This window comes from Mytilus californianus, unplaced genomic scaffold (assembly GCF_021869535.1).
Source record: "Mytilus californianus isolate M0D057914Y unplaced genomic scaffold, xbMytCali1.0.p SCAF_5, whole genome shotgun sequence".
Taxonomy (NCBI): Eukaryota; Metazoa; Mollusca; class Bivalvia; order Mytilida; family Mytilidae; genus Mytilus; species Mytilus californianus.
Window position 1 is genome coordinate 115,992,458 of NW_026262701.1, and position 18,247 is coordinate 116,010,704.

The 18,247-nt window shown below is 31.7% G+C and overlaps 2 long non-coding RNA genes across 2 annotated transcripts; one reads left to right on the forward strand and one right to left on the reverse strand.

Annotated features, from left to right (window-relative positions):
* The first annotated feature begins 1,057 nt into the window (after positions 1 to 1,057).
* On the forward strand, positions 1,058 to 4,351 carry LOC127700772 (uncharacterized). The gene is made up of 3 exons (XR_007981713.1): positions 1,058 to 1,128; positions 3,115 to 3,291; positions 4,274 to 4,351. It is a non-coding gene; the product is annotated as an uncharacterized LOC127700772 (long non-coding RNA).
* A 10,842-nt stretch (positions 4,352 to 15,193) lies between these two features.
* LOC127700771 (uncharacterized) lies at positions 15,194 to 18,166 on the reverse strand. Its single transcript, XR_007981712.1, has 2 exons — positions 18,037 to 18,166; positions 15,194 to 17,470 (listed from the first exon to the last, which is right to left on the reverse strand). It is a non-coding gene; the product is annotated as an uncharacterized LOC127700771 (long non-coding RNA).
* Between the last annotated feature and the right edge of the window lie 81 nt (positions 18,167 to 18,247).

The following is an 18,247-nucleotide window of genomic DNA, read 5'->3' on the forward strand; positions in this document are numbered from 1 at the left end:
AGTGATGATTGTGGCCAAGTTTAGTCAAATGTGGCCCAGTAGTTTCAGCGGAAATGATATTTGTTAAAGTTAACGGACGACGACGACGACGACGGACGACAGATGACGGACGACAAGTGACGACAAAAGCCCACACTGGCCCTATGGGTCTGGTGAGCTAAACACGAGTTTTACGTTAGAAAGATGACACTAAGATAAGTTTCAAGCATTTTAATAAAACAAAAACCTTCCATGGTTAAACTCTGAGAAAAAAATCCTTCAAATGATAAAATGAATATAAATAAAGCGATACTGTTGTTAGTTGTAAAATAAGGAAATGTAGTATGATTGCAAATAAGAAAACAATCAACAGAGTCTAAATGACGTTGATTGAAGCAACTTAAAGTAAATGTACTTCCTCGACCATGAGAAAAATCATACCGTATAGTGAGCTATAAAGCTATAAGGCGCCGACATGGCCTTTTATAGCTTACTGTGCGGTATGGGTTTTGCCATTTGTTAAAGGCCATACGTTGACCTATCGTTGTTAACTTATGGCATTTGGTCTCTGGTGGAGAGTTGTCTCATTGGCAATCTTCTTATTTTTTGTATTGTGATACCGATTGACGTCAATTCCCAGTTTGTCTGTTTGTGTCTAGACTTTGTATATTTACTAAATACGTCATACTTCCTTTTATTTTAAATTTCTTTTCCTTATGCATTAATTGATAAAATGTAATTTTCGTTCTCTTCATGATCAAAATAAAAATAAATTTAAAATAAATGAGTAAATAAATAGAAATAAATACATAATAATACCGATAATAATAAAAACAACAACATTAACAAAGCTGGAAATCATTATAATAATGATAATAATAGTAATAATAATTAATACTATAATGCAGTTCACAAATATTACATTTAAAGAGAGAAAATAGATCAAAAAGTTTCATAATTATTATAGACGAATTCAAGATTTGAAGTCGATTTTTTTTCATATTGAAATACAGTGTAACCATGATATATAAATGATAATTTTAGATTCAAGGATCAATTAAGGATCTATTCAAGCGAACTATGGAAGACTTCCGAGGAATACAGGGAGAAAACATTGCTTCCCTGGGGTGGATGTTTGTTATATACGAGGTGTGTTATCAATATTTTAATATTTTTTTAAAAGCTTTAATAGGATATTAAGAAAGAATACAACTTAATTTGAATAGATTTCAAGATTAAAGAGTTATATAAGTCTTATTTTTCTTCAAACAATGTTCTGTTTATAACTTCTATAACTTGAAGATTTTTTAAGAAGAAAAAAAAACAGAATAAAACAAGACGCCATTTTACATCCACCTGCTGATGCTGATGAATGGTCTTTGTTATCCAGAATAATTATCGAGTTCACCTTTAAGTTAGATGGATTTGACGATTACTTTTATGTCCTTTTTAATCATGTAGATCTTCACCTGTTTCACTTGTAATACATCATCGGCTTTCAAATATTCGGCTGTGAGCGTTCCTCTGAGGGAGGTAGATTCAGAAAAGCGCTTCCGATGGATAACATTTCAGAAGTGCTATTTTTCATTTTTTTTTATTCTTTATTATTAAATATTATTGATTTTAATGTTGGTTTTGTTATAAAACGATGAGATGTGGTATGATTGTCAATTAGATAAGAATCCAATGATGTGAATTAAGATGACTATAGGTTACAGTACTTAAACATGAGCAAAACCCATACTGTATATTCAGTCATAAAAGGCCCAAACATGCCAAGATTTGAAACAATTCAAAAGGAAAAATCAACGGCCTTAATTTATGACGATACATTAGAGGAAAACAAATTTAACAGACTGCAACCAACGACAACCACTGAGTTACAGGCTCCTGACTTGGGACAGAAAAATATAAAATGTGGCGGGATTAAACAACATAGGGCAGTACAGCATGAGAACAAATGTAAAAATCAGCTGTTATTGTACACGGATAAATATTGTATAAAGCATCGCTTTTATAACGATCGGACGCCGTCGTAAAATTATTAAAGGAAAACGGTAAAAGGAAAATAAACATGATACAAGAAGACATTGAAAATATAAATTATTGATAACAAAACACTTAAGACAAACGTCAATAATATAAATATAAACATAAGAAGATGTGGTATGATTGCAAATGAGACAACTCTCCATCAGAGAAAAATTAACGTAGAAGTTAACAATATAAAAATATGAAGATGTGTTATGATTACCAATAAGACAAGTCTCCACCAGATACCAAATGATATAGAAGTAAATAACTATAGGTTTTTTAATAATTTTAAAACTTAAAAGAAAGATAATTTACACAAAACTAATTTTCTGCTTCATTTTACTTTCAACAATGTTATAAGGATTGCAAATGAGACAACTCTCCATCTGAGAAAAATTAACGTAGAAGTTAATAATATAAAAATATGAAGATGTGTTATGATTACCAATGAGACAAGTCTCCACCAGATACCAAATGATATAGAAGTAAATAACTATAGGTTTTTTTAATAATTTTAAAACTTAAAAGAAAGATAATTTACACAAAACTAATTTTCTGCTTCGTTTTACTTTCAACAATGTTACAACACCACTCTAAAAGTCCGAGCTATATTGCAATCACCTTGTCCGTCCGTCCGTTCGATCAACCAGTGTTTTGGTCACATTTCTCTCTGAACCTACTCAATTGAATGACTTCATATTAAGTCAGCCAGTTATACCGTGTGTGTTTACATTTCTGCAACAGATTAACTTCCTGTTTGGCGATACTTTGAAGTTTTCAATGTATTGAATTCGTCACACTTTTCTTAGAAACTAATCGATCAATATATTGACATCATATTTGGTCATAATCTCAATAATGATGCGTTATGCATAACGTGTCTGCACTTTTCGAATCGGTCAGAAACGTGCGAGGTATGCTAAGCCCGACAAAACGAGTCTTTTTGTATATTGTCTTTGATTTATGTTATTTCTTTTCTTCGTTGCTTTTTCTCCCCCCCCCCAAAAAAAAAAACAAAACAAACAACAACACTATAGTTCGCAATTGAATTTTGACAAAATAAGACTTGATTATAGTATGAAATGTCTCTAATTATTTTAGTTTGAATGTTGCGGTGTAAATAGTTACAAGGATTTTCATAATTTTGCCCCACAATGGAACCGTTATCCGATAGCTAATGGAACAAATATAACTGCACCAATCACATGTTGTAAATCTCTGATAACAGATGGAGATATTTCATGTGCTACAGAAATCGGATTGAATATATATGAACAGGTCTGTAATTGGAATAGTAAAAATATGTTTACATTAAATTTTATAATTATTTGACTGTAAAATAAGTTTTCAATACCTTCATAGTATCTGACTCGTATTCCTTAACGTAAATCTTAGACCTTTTTTTAACCACTTTGGGATTGAAAATAACACTATCTGTGCAAGGTTTATCGAAACAGATGCATACTTCGACGAATAATATCTAATATCGAGACTAAAAGCGTTAAAGAGCTGATATAATCGAAAAGTACTAACATTATTGCCAAACCCATACAAGGACTCAGACCTATGCCTGAAGAAGATGCACTCCTTGATTTAAAAAAAATGAAAGTTTTATAACAAAACATTTCATTCAAACAATAGAAATAAGAAGATGTGGTATGAGTGCCAATGAGACAACTCCCCATCCAAGTCACAATGTGTAAAAAGTAAACAATTATAGGTCAAAGAACGGCCTTCAACACGGAGTCTTGGCTCACACCGGATGGCTGTATTTGCATGCTAGGTCTGAAGTACTGGACACCTAGGCTTGTGATACCCGCGCACACCAGCAGAAAGATCGACGGCATATGAGTAATGCTAGCACCGAAAAAAATATGCATTATATTGAAGTGATTATCTTCAACTTCCACAATACGTTTCCATCTTGTTGACGTTTACTCATATAAGAACTTTATAGAGATCAATTAAAACATTTATCAAAAATATGCTTTCCGAAGTGTTTTTAAAATGGTTCGAGAACAAAAGGGAGTTGATTCCATGGACAATCAAAACTATTGAATCGATTGAAGATGTAAACACTATGTTAATTTATATAGTTATGAGAAAGTTGACCTTTTATGCCTTTGACTATTCATTTTAGGTTTCATTTGGTAATAAAACATGCCTACATATTTATACTTTGTCTGACTAAATGTTAAGGTTTGAACATTCTTCATGAAGAAAAATTCAGAAATTTATAAACTATTATTTTCATTTACAGGGTTGTTTTGATGCTATATGGGACAAAGTGCTAGGGAAACCATTATATGCTGGTTTAGGATTTACATCAATGTTTGTATTTCAGGTAACAAGTTTAACAACAAAGTTGTCGGAATGGATCCCGAAAAACATGTTTTTTTAAAAATGAAATGACATATTTCAAGTATTTGATCATTAGTGTTTCTAAGGAGAAAGTATAATTGCCATTTAGACAACTATTCACCAAAGACATAAGGACGAGGATGTAAAAACTTATAGAGCACGGTACAGACTTTATCAATGAGCAAATCACATACTGTATACATGCTATAAAGGGCCTCGACTTTGTTATCATTTAATTCTAAATATAAAAATAAGGAAATGTGGTTTGATTGTAAATGAGACAACTATCCAAATGACGAAGATATATAAACAATATATGTACTGTTGTATTTTAAGTGTATGCCCCTTAAGGGTCAATGATTGCTTAGTAAAAATCTTGACTCTTAAATCTTGTACCTTGCCGGAAAATATAAAATTTATGTGTACGAGCTTTAGAAACAGGACAAAAGGCGAGGCTCGCCGAGTTTTTCTCTTGTTTCGTAGCGAGTACAGATACATTTTATATTTCGACAATGTACATATGTTGTTTTTATCCTGTAATTTACACCCGGCACTTGAAGCCTAAATTGTTTAAATCCAAATAATTGTCGGATTCCAAAGAAATTGACATAGTTTAAACGCGGACCGCAAAGAGGACCCCAAAATAAACGGTTACAATGTACGCAAACAGAAATATTCACATTACCGCTTGCTCAACATGGAAGCGGGGTAACAGGAGAATTTGTTTGTATAAGTACTAATAAAGCAAAACATTGTGTGTGTATCCTTTATTTGTACAATATTTGGCTAATTGCAGGATAAAAGCAATTATAGTTGGCCGTACGTCAGTGAGAAAAAAAAACCTATCGTATAATCAGCTATAAAAGGCTATGAAATGTAAAATGCGAAACAATTCAAACGAGATACCTAACGGCATTATTTATAACAATACAATTTACGAAAAACAAATATGACAGACATGAACCAGCGACAGCTACTCATTAACATGCTCAAAACTTCGGACAGGCATGTCATTTTTATCAAAAATCATTTAATTCATTTAAGATTATAACACAATGTTGACTGCTGTACTCCTATTTTTGACATCTTTACCTATTATGTCTGTTTGTTTTGATCACACACTGTTGTTAATATAATGGAATTTTGTGCGACTGTCATACATGTGAGAGGTTTAGCTAACTATAAAACCAGGTTTAATCCACCATTTTTCTTCATAAGGAAATGCCTGTACAAGGTCAAGAATATGACAGTTGTTTTCCATTCGTTTGATCATTTGATGTGCTTGAGCTTTTGATTTTGCCATCCGATTTGAATTTTCCTTGGAGTTCGGTATTTTTGTTATTTTCCTTTTTAATTATCATTGGTTCTAAATGCTTATTGTTTTATTAGGATACTCCTATTTTATATAACAAATGATTTATTGTTGATTAAAACATCAATTTACTAAACTCTGCATACTTTGTAGGCTGTTTTAGTTATATTTTCGGCAGTTCTCAGTAAAACGATTAATGATGAAGCAAGGATAGAACCGATATATGGATGACAACAACTTAAGCAGGATGCATTGATTAAAGAGAATCGAATGTGACATGAACTAATAATCATACATTCTGCTAACAAATATTTAAAAAAAAAACCACTAAATTGAAAACTATTGTTTTATAATTTTGTGTACTTTGCAGTTATATTATTTGAAAACAATAATGCGCTTTATAAAATGTAAATATACCATGACTTGATGATATGGCAAATATATAATCTTGCTACTTTGAAATTACACAATCATTACCTCATTTAAGCACGACAATAATATAAACTGTTCTTAACCAAGGTATGCCCTGTACATTATAAAATAATAATAATTTGCCATATTCTTTTGAAAATCAGATAGATAGGCTTTGGTGTGTGACATATAGATTGGTAATAATAAAGTAGTACGAATGATCCTTTATACAAGAATACCAATGCAAGAATTTGATTTCTTAGGTGTTAGCTAAATTAAATATAGTTTCTAGCTGTCAATCATAATGGTTATATTTAAGGTCCATTTTGATCATATTGTAATTCACATGTTACTGTTCCTATACATCCTTGACTTTCAAATAGTTGAGCGTTCCTGATGAAAGTAAATCAAGAAAAGTGCTAAATGGACGCATAATATTTATAATGTGTGTTCTTTACCATTTGTATAAGACAACGTCAAGGCATTAACTGTCACCTCCGTTATTAACTGTTTACATTCTAGGGGTCAATGGACAATTGTTATCATGACAGGTGCGCGCTTGTGGAACAGGATCTGCTTGCCCTTCCGGAGCATCTAAGATCACCCCTAGTTTCCGATTTGGTCAGTCTTTAGTTTTCTATGTAGTGTTTTGTTTATTTGTTTGTCTTTAAGTCGTCTATCGTTTTATTGCCATGGCCTTATCAGTTTTATTTCGAATTATGAATTTTGAATGTCCCCTTATAATCTTCCGCCTCTTTTTTTAACGTCAATGTCCTATTTGTCGCCTCATATTTTACAAAGATTCGAAAGATAGTGTTGCTTCTTTTAAGTACGCATTCTTATCAAACAATGGGTAACACACTACATGCATATTTTTGTGTAACATTATTATGTTTAATGACACTGACTAGTAATTCAATCTGTACATAACATTAGCATTAGGAAGAAAAGGCTTGTAATCTGAGTTAAGGTTTTACACTAGTACTTTTTCTAGAAATTCCTGAAACCAGAAAAAGATAGAAAAAAAAGAACAATAATATATGATACTTTTTAAATTCTGGTAACATTTTGACTTTTAAATTTTGAGATCATGAATTTTCTGTTTTCGACTTTGTGACATGTCGTCACATGACACTTGCTAATAAGATTAACTGTGTACAGCTGTATCTGACCAATAAATATTCTGTTTTACAAAAAAGTGTTGATTTATAGTCCTGGTTTTAACACAATGATATTCAGCTAGTAGACGTTGTATGATTGCAAATTAAGTCTTTATGATTAGCGATTGATCAGTTGATTGTTGGTTGCTTAACGTCCAGTGGCAAATATTTCATGTAAGTTTAAGACGAGAACAAGTTGAGAATAAATACAATAGATAGGACCTGTAATAGAGGCCGTCCGGGATGAAGGTCGGGTAAATTTTGACTGCCACAATAAAATGAGGGTATATTGGATTAGAACATACATTTTTCCTTGCTATAGGCCCCCAAAGAGTGTTTGCAAGGGTTCTTATCGTGCAAAGAGCGTGGCACTCTCTTTACAAGGAGCACAACCAAACGGACGCCCCCACTTTGGCGATAGTGTTACCAAAGTGACTGTATTTCTGTTCTTCAATCACCATTGTTGTTCCTTTAATAGTGAATACTTGACTAGCTACTTAAATAATATTATGACATATTGTTTTTTATTGGTCAAAGGAAGACAATCAGAATGTTTTAGACAGGTCTTCCTTTTCAAATGAATAAAGGATTACTTCATATACATAATGTAGTATGTAAAGTAATGTTGCGTCGCTTCTTTCATGCGAAACGAAAAGAAAAGTAATTATCAGAAAGTTATTCTTGTGGCACTTGAATTAAGAAAACCTCAATGTGTCATAATATAGCAATTTTGTTATCAAATAATAACTTGTCATGAGCACTAGAACGGATGCAACTAGTGGAGCAGATATTACGTATTCCGTCAGAATCAGTTGAATGAACACCCTTTCGACTGAGGTCGGGTTTGTGTTAATCAATCGTTTCTCGTGGAGGGTTTTCTGGACAGTTGTTTGGCTTTTCTAGTTTTTATTTTACCGATGATGATATCAGTTGCCCTTCGACTGGCAAGTTTTAATTGCCCCTTTTCGGTATCTTCTCTTCTTTTTCTACCTTCGTATTATTGCAAGAAGTAGACCTTTTATCAATAATATAATAGAGCATTGCCTTTTTTTTATTTTCGTTCTTCAATCTTATTTGTAGACTATAATCTTCAAAAACAACTTTAAAACGAAGCCGTTTTGTTTTGCTCAAGAATACCAAAATAACAATGCCTAAAATAACCATGTCACTGCCATGAAAAAAACGAAAATCGATCAAAAAACAAATAGTCTACAAGTTACGGGTTTGTTGAAAATTAACCTTCGTGAGAAAAGAGCTGACTTTTAATTTTCCATTTTGATCTTTCGTTTGTTAAATAGAATTTGCATTTTTTTCAATTGAAACATTAACAAATAAGAATAAAGTAAAGGTGCAAGTAAAATACATCAGTTGCTAAATAACAGTCAACACCATGGCTAGTAAAAAATAGATTAACAGCCAACCAACAAGAAAATAACTATAACACATACATTATACCGACACACACGCCATCAACAATGGTAAATTCAGTTGATCCTGAAGGGTAATAAGTATCTTCTCCACTAGCGACATCCTTCCTGCTACTAATAACTTGTAAAATCATGTGACAATCGAAGTCGCATTAGTTGATAAGCCATACGCAAGGAAAAGGGGATGGAGTTTTGGCTAGAATAATGAAGGAGATGTTAAGTGTTGGAGCGATTAAAAGATATCATGTACTCCGGAGGACAAATTAAGGACACGTATATTCTAACAAAAGAAACCACGGTAAATGTATTTTTTTTTACGTCACGACAATTGTTTAATTGAACAAATCCGTGGTCATTTTTTAAACGATTATTCTTTAGCACATACTTTCAACTTCTCGTCCAATCATATTGCTTGAATTTGCCTTCTAATTTTCATAGTACATACTTTTCCGTGTACAAAGTAACTACGCATGAATGACCACAAGGGTAAGATTTCATTGTATCGTAATCAAGATATGAAAACAAAAATTGCCACTGGCTATTTTAAAATAAAATATTGTGATCCAAATTAAATCAAATAGTTTGTAATTAGTTTTCACATTGATTTTTAAATATCCTGCTATTAAAATCTTTGGATCTAAAAAATGTTTTTGACAATTGCAAGTTTTTTTCATTTAAATAAAGAGTAACAAATATGGTTCTTTATACCTTGATAAGAGAACAGCGCTATCTTAAAATTGTAATAATTTATCGTCCATGCAATTACTTTGTACACAAAAAAAAGTGTGTACTATGAATTATTCTGAAGGAAAATTAAGGCAACTTGGTGATTTTATTAACTTTCTTGGGGAAATTGATCTATTTCGTCATGAATTGAATGATTATTGGTTGCTTATTGTCCAGTGGCAAATATTTCATGCATGTCTTGAATTGAAAAAACCATGATAATGTCTGAAGAGAATGTGCCACCTATATATATATATATATATATTCTGATAAATCTTTTAGTTTTTACTTTGAAAAAAAACAAAAAAAACAACACAAAACCTATAATCTCTGATCTATTGGTAGTTGCTTTTTAATGCTATCCGCTAGACTATCTATGGGGACAAACTATCTATATCTTCCAAATAATTTCAATTTATTATAGCTTTAGTTTTACTGTGAAATTGAAAAGTGTTTTCAAAACATGTATAGCTTCCGCTGCAATTTAATTATTGTCTGCTTTTGGTCAATTTATTTTGTTATCTTACCATGTAAAGAAGTACCTGTATAGTAAAATACCGCTTTATATCAATATACATACTTACACCAGCAGCTATCATCTTTTCATTCTGGAGTCACTAGGGCCTTTTGAAATCACATATCTTACAATGATACTAGTGAGTAGATTTACAAAACATAAAATTCGTTAATGAGCTCTGTTTTACAAACATCTGTGATACAAGTAGTCAGCCAAAATAAACTATCAATAGACCAATTAAAAGATTACTCGAGTTGTAAATATGTGCTAAATTGGATAGTCTATGAAAAGGTACTAGTATATACTATGAAATTAAGAGCTCGGGGCAAGCCCCTCGCTCTAAATTTCATAGTATATGCCTTTCAATAGACTAACCTAGACATAATGAACAAACAGATCATAATGGCCCCCGTAAAATTTCGAAGAGTTGATTTTAACTTAACTATGGAGAACCTAACAGTTTGATTTCTTTAGAATTCACATAAGCAGTAAAACTCTTGAGGGCAAATTCTGATTAACAGGACACGCTCATGAATAAAGTAGATATTTTTTTCTTTCATATAAAAGGAAACAATGATTATGTGAATATATTCCATCTAATATACTAATAATACTGCATTATACTCATGACAACTCAGTTAAACACGTAAATAGACTGTGATAGAAATTTCTGGATTGTTATCTCCTGAACTGAAATACCACCAGCTAAGGTTTCAACCTATTGGTTTCTAAATCGTATGAAAACTAATATCCGTGTACATACCATATGTTTTAGGAATAATCTTCATCATTTATGTACAGCCGAGTGCAAAGTAAGGGAAGTCAAAATTAAATAAAAAAAGATAAACAAAATGTAAAAAAAGCCAAAGATTGATGGATTTGCAACTTTGTCTTGATACAATTACAAAATTTAGGAACATTGGAATCGCACAGTTAGTATCGGGAAATCTTTAATGGACAACGTCTACTGTATAAGGGGGTATACAACTTATATAATAGATCAATGAAAAAAGACGAACAGATAAAAAAGTCCGTAAAAACTACAAAAAAAAAGCGTGTCCGGTCGACGGGTTTCTAATCCAGACACCTATCCCTCAGTATCATGAGTATGTTCGAATATGAATGTTTGTTTAATGTTGAGAAGAAGGGGGATGGGGCTTTTTTGATAAAACCGTAACATGTAAAACTACCTTAATTAAACTGATACATGTAAGAACTTTGGGTTATAAACATTGCGTTATCTTCAGTCTCTTCTGTCAAATCCAACGCCTGACTCAAAATGTCGTCCGTCTTATCCCCGTCCATATTGACAACTGCATAAAAGGAGTATGATTTTTTTTTGTAATAAGAATGCACGATACGGCCAACCTTGTCCTGCTGATTCATATTAGCACATGGATTTAACGGGAATATGCAAAACGGCAATTTTGACATTTGTGAAATCTACTCACTTGTCAAAGTTTGAATGAAGATCGTCAAAGGAAGGTTACTTGTGGGGTTTCATCTAAAAAAAAACATTATTTTTCTTATTAATCGTGGTTTGAAATTGTCAATAAAAATGCTATCCGTTCTTTTTCATTTAATATTCAATGTAAACAAATATAGGGTTTAGTATCGGGTGTAAGTTAGTTATACACTTTGGGATACGGCGTGTCTGGATAAGAAACCCCTCCCGGCCTCCGGCCGTCGGGATTTCTTATCCAGACACACCTATCCCTCAGTGTATAACTATTACAGAAAACCATCTTGAGAAGATGTCATTATGTTCATAGAAAAAAAAGACACTGGGTTGTTTTTAAAGTTGCTAAATTGTAAAAACAAGAAAATCATGATCTTGCATGGCCTCATTCTGTTACCATAATATTTAACACAAGGAAGCTTTAGGGTTTATACGTAGTTATTCTTTTAAATGTCGTGATTTTTAACCTATTTTATCACCAACAGATCGAATATTTTTAAATAATTAACTAATATCATATTCATGTTTATTTGAATTTAAACTATGGCTTCTTTTATAGTCTTCTTCCCGTATCAAATTATTTCATTATAATGTGCCAAATTAAAAAAATAAATAAAGCGTTAAGACAGAGGCTATGTTTCAATGTATATTTTGGGATAAATATTAAAATAGAAGATATGGCTTGATTGCCACAAGGATTTGTATACAAATCCTTGATTGCCATCATTAGTTAAAAATTAAATTTATAAGAAAGTAAGTTTCAAAGAGTTTAAGAAGTACCAGCAGCTAGGGACTGTTTTTTTTCTGAAAATTATATATCATATCAATTTTTGAAAATGAAAAATAAATTTGAAATATCAAATACAATATTACAAAATAGAAAATTGGCTGTGAAAAAAAAATAAAAATTAGGTTCTCAGCTCTTAAGACCTGCTCTGAAAATTTGAAGGTCCCTACTATGTATTGGCTACCTTCTACACAAAAACCGTCAAATATCGATTCTTTTATGCCACTTGTTAGTGTTCTACAACTAATCTTTCAGTGCTTTTCACTAACTACCTTATTACTATCGAAGAACTTATCATTGCCTTTTGTGACAAACCATGTGAAAACAATGGTTTTAATTATTTCTGGAGTGTTCAAAAGTCTATGGATGTTTTAGATAAATAACGTGGTTTTAATTCAGTTGACCCATACCACACATCAAGTTATAAAAATACCCTAAATGACAAATGTAAAACAGTTCAATCGAGAAAACCAACGGCCTAATTTATGTACAAATCAAAAAACAAATATGATATACAGCAAAAACGACAACCACGGTATACCAGGCTCCTGACTTGGGACAGGCACATACAGAATGTGTTTGTGTGTGTGTGTGTGTGGTGGGGGGGGGGGATGTAAACATGTTTGAGGGCGCCCTACCCTCCCATTAACCATGGACAGTGGTGTAACAGCACAACATAAGAACAAACTATAAATATCAGTTGAAAAGGGCTTAACTTAACAAATCGGTACGACGCACAAATAAACAAACTAACATAAAAAACAATAGAAACAAAGCACTTATATAAGAGAACTCAAAGTTACTGAAATCTAGGTCAAAGCCAATAGCAACTACAAAAAATCATGTATCTAAGACTAAATAAGATGTGTGTATGTATCCAATCAATTGTCCCTGAAAGTTATTAGATAGAAGTTGTTTATTTATTATATGCTAATGATTGTTTATTTGCCGCTTAACGTCCAGTGAAAACTATTCATACATGTTCAGAATCAAAATAATAAGACTATTTTTTTCTTGCTTTTACTACAACATGCTGAGCGTTGTTCTTGCTTTTACTACAACATGCCTAGGAAGATGAACATTCTTGCTTTTACTATAACATGCCTAGGAAGATGAACAGTCTTGCTAGCTTCCAAGGTATTATGGTCAATTTCTTTATATATGTCAAGATATGAGGCATACTTACATGTAACTGTATCTGCGGTATTCTTTATTTTATGTTCTATGGGATAAATACGTTCAACATAGTCATAAAACTTTTAAATATTGAGTGAGAGGAATCATCTCTTTAGTGGAACGTGAAGTTGAAGGATAATGCTAGCATCCTTTTATTTTTCCAGAGAAGCTTCTGTATGAGGTCGGCCTCAAATGAAAAAAAAGGAACCAATGGACAAGAAGAGAAATTTGATCCTCCAAACGTAACCAATATAAGCGTTTATAGTTAAAATCATTCTTCGTAAAATAAATGTTTGTCATTTACGAAATTATATCAGAGAGTACAGAAAAATATCAGGACTTGCCTTCTATTGGATTTGCGTTTCATTTTTAGCCTTTTAGGTGATTGAAATTGTGAGTTCTGGATTAACATAGTACTTTCTCCATTCTTCAAGTCGCTATTTTGCCTATATAAACTTAAAAAGATACTATTATTTTCATACATAGTCTGTCAATATCCTTTTTGAGGTGACATTGGGTAACAGAAAAACGGAAACCTGTTTCTCTCTCAAAGATTCTTATTGTAACGCATGACAAATGTTATTCACAATATTGCGACCATGTTGCTGTTTGTGAAATACATGCACGCGCAAACTATAACCCAATCAAAACATTTTTATTAAACTATTTCAGTAAACAGTATTCAATATGGACTGCTAAATCCTAACTATCCTACTGCCTGTCATTACTTTTATTTTGGCATTTCACAAGTCATGTCTTCTTCGACTGTCGATGGCGTTAAAATACTCAATCCCTGTCTGGGATGTTTTTAATTGATTTTAGTCTCTGATGCATGATTTTTTATTATTAATTGTTTTGGCTTTGAGCTAGCATTCAGTAACTGCGAGTACTCTCAAATCGTACTTTCGTGTTAATTTGACCTGTTGACACAATTTGTAATGCATTTCTGTTATTCAATGTTTACTTACTTTGTGTTATATCTCGTCTTACTATTTGTAACATGTACCACCTTGGGTAAGTATTTAGTATGACGAAAAAAAATTTCACTTCTGTACTTGTACTATGAATAACAAATTTATTTTGTAAAAAATGTTTCTGTACTCCTAACAACAAAATTATTATATTTAAATTTACCTGTGTACGTTATTTATTTAACGCCATTTTGTCCTAGGTTAAAGTTGCCTTTTTGACATTGAAACATCTTTTTTATTTATATTGTGTCATAGATCAAACTTATTCGTTCAGTTTATATTTACTTGTTTTTGTGTATTGTCTTTTTGATCGAGTTAAGCCATTTCAATTGGTATTTTATTTTGTGTCTTTTTATGTTGTAATGTTATACCACTGTTTCAGGTTAGGGTGAAGGTTGGCGCCTGTTAAAACGTTTAAGCCCGCTGCATTTTTATGCACCTGTCCTAAGTCAGGAGCCTGTTGTTCAGTGGTTGTCGTTTGTTGGTGTGGTTCATAAGTGTTTCTCGTTTCTCGTTTTTTATATAGATTAGACCGTTGGTTTTCCTGTTTGAATTGTTTTACACTAGTCTTTTTGGGGCCCTTTATAGCTTGCTGTTCGGTGTGAGCCAAGGCTCCGTTTTGAAGGCCGTACTTTGACCTTTAATTGTTTACTTTTTACACATTGTACTTGGATGGATAGTTGTCTCATTGGCACTCATACCACACCTTCTTTTTTATATGAATATAGAATATTTTGTGATAAGGCCTTCATGTTTCTTCTAGTACATTGTAACAGTACAATAAAAATAAGGAGGATCAGACTAAATGAAAACATCAACTATGTTGTGTTATATAAGACCGCATCCGTATTTTGAATGCCTTCAACTCAACGATCATATTTAAACACATTTAATAGAAAAGAAGAGAAAATTAAATATAAAAACATGAACAACAACTTTGAGGAATGCTAAAATTACAGGAAATGTACATTTTTATAGAAATAATTCAAAGACAGAGTTTTATAAATATTAACTTCCATACAGCTGACTTACTTATTTACAAAGAAAGTCCCACACTTTATACCTTACACATTTTCAATCACCAACAATCAATACAAGACTAAATAAAATACTAGTGCATGGTATAAAAAGAATAGGAGCAACGCTGACCTTTAAGTTGTGCGTAATATTTAAAAAAATATTTCCAGTTGCGATGAAAGAGTATTAAGCTCGGCCGTGTATACTTGTCACGAAAGCAGGAAATACTGAAAAAAAAACTATAGAATGATAAATTATTTTTGAATAGTTATTTTCAAAAAAGAAAAGCAAAAAAAAACCTGATATTTCTCAAATTTTATAATCTTCTTGCCAAAAGAGTAACTTTTTACAAAAACATTCCCCCCTTTTTTAATAAAGAAAACCCGACAAGGATCTTCTTCCTATAGATATAAAAACTGTTCATAATTTGTTAAAACGGTGATATTTGCAGCTCTGATTTTCTAAGAGACTGATCATAATGTTAAACGATTTTGACAGACGGTTTTACCTTTTTTTTTTTAATTTGTTCTAATAATTCAATAAATTAGATTACAATGTATCTTTTGACCCTGCATGTGTCTTCTCGATAAGATTTCCTTCACGATCCCATACCAGATCTTTCACGATCCTATCGCAGTACTTGGCTTCCGTTACTGATTCTTTCATGATATATCTATTCGATATACCGAATGAAATCTCTGACATGTAAATTGAATGTAAACAACGGTTTACCATTACAGATCTTGTTTTAAATATAGCTAGATGATGTAGCCTTGACGTGCGTTTGTTCTTGAATTTTATTTAATCCAATTTTCTCAAATTTCCAGAATAACGATTAGATCATTATTTCTGTTATAAGTTCGTACGAGCTTCCTAAATAGCTTAGGAAAATTTCCTATATTATTTGCAAAAGCCCCTAACTAACTATATTTTAGAGTTTAGAATAATAATACAAAAAACAAAAAAAAAAACAAAAAAAAACAGCAATAGTTATAAAACAAACCAATGAGATCAACATAGAAAAGTCCGTTTAATCAAATTTCATGGAAGATAGTCAGACCTTGTATCTAGTTAAAAGAACAAAGTGCAGATATATTGAGGAATTAAAAACAATTAATGATCAGTTATATTGGTTTTTGTGCAGATACATGTAATCTTCATACATTCGTTTTTATAACAATTTCGCAAACAAATTTAATTTAAGTCATTGTATAACAATCATTATGAATAAATGCAAGATTTGAATATTATATATATTTTTGTGCATGAACCATTATATTCAACAATAAAAAGAACGTGACTTGTGTAAATATTGTAAACTTTAAATTGGCTTTAATACAAAACAATACGTTAATTGATTCAATGTATCAGTATCCAACACACAGTTTTGTCATCAAAATAACTGATATTAAAATACGACAAACGCTTTGTGTCTTTTTGATAATAAAGATAATATCCCAACACTGTAGACATATTCGTTACCCATTAAATAACTAATAATATAAACTGTACAAATATCATTCGTTTATCAAGATGAAACGTAAATATTGCACCATATATGCGTCGAATCAATCCAACATCGCATTTATTACCCTCCGATTTCCCCGTCTTGAAATGACAATAAAATACATTAAAAAAAATTAGTTTCATTCGTGCATGTTGACGAAATAATATCTGGTAAATTGTAAATTCTCTGTCATTTCCTTAAAACAAAAACACTTTTGTATACAATAAATTGTGATTGATTTTCATATGATGAAGGCATAATCTTCCGATCAGTTTAATTGAGGTCTTGAGCTGGCATTTCAGTAACTGCTAGTAGTCCTTTGTTAATTTATGTTGATTATTGTCATGTTGCTTAGTTTCTTCTGTTACATATTCTAACATCGTGCTTGGACTTCTTTCAAACTGAGGGTACTGTGCGTATTGCTGTGTGTTTGTTTATTCCATATTGGCAGGATGTATAAGGGGAGGGTCGAGATCTCACAAAAACATGTTTAACCCAGCTGCATTTTTGTGCGTGTCCCATATCAGGAAACTCTAGTCTTTTTTTAGTCTTGCGTGTGTTTTTAATTTTGGTTCATTTGTATGTTTCGGAGTTAACTGTGGCGTCCACTGTTTCCATTCTCTATTCTAAAAAAGAAATAAACTTACTCAACATATTTGTAAAGATCAGAAAAGTTTTTTCATACCGATTTTTAATTCATACTAATTAACTAAGTACTAAGTATTATCGAGACCGATATTGACTTCTAGACCTAGAACGTCATACGGCTTGACGTTAATAACTTGCACTTGCATTTATCAAGTCTTCTTCCTATTAAATTTTAAAAAGCCCAGAAAAATAAGCGTTGACCGAACAAACAAAACAAGCGTTGACCGAACAAACAAAACAAGCGTTGACCGAACAAACAAAACAAGCTTAGACGATTTTCAGATTTCTCTTACATACTTCATAACTTTGTGTAAATAAGATACCAGCTACTCCTCATCATATGAAGATTATGAGTTCGTTCGCTACGTTCACTCGCTAAACATACTGCATATTTTGAATCGCAGCTAATATTTTACAATATCAATAATTATTAGTAAGCTGTAACACAACAACGTAATACTCAAATATTGGTATTTAAGAGCTAAAGACAATGAAAATTTGCATTCATACAGAAAAAAGGTAAAAAAACAGAAAAAGCGTTTACCGTTTCAGGTCTATGAAGATTTCTGAATTATTTTAATTTCCTCGAGTCTTTAATCGGGATATTGCCTTTTACAGAAAATTAACAGTTCTTGTTTGAATCATAAAAATATTTTTAATATATGGAGTTTGTTACGGTTTCTTGACTAGACTAATAATATGGATTTTGCGCCGTAAGATATTACAAAGTTGAAGATAAATGCATGCAAGTTGAG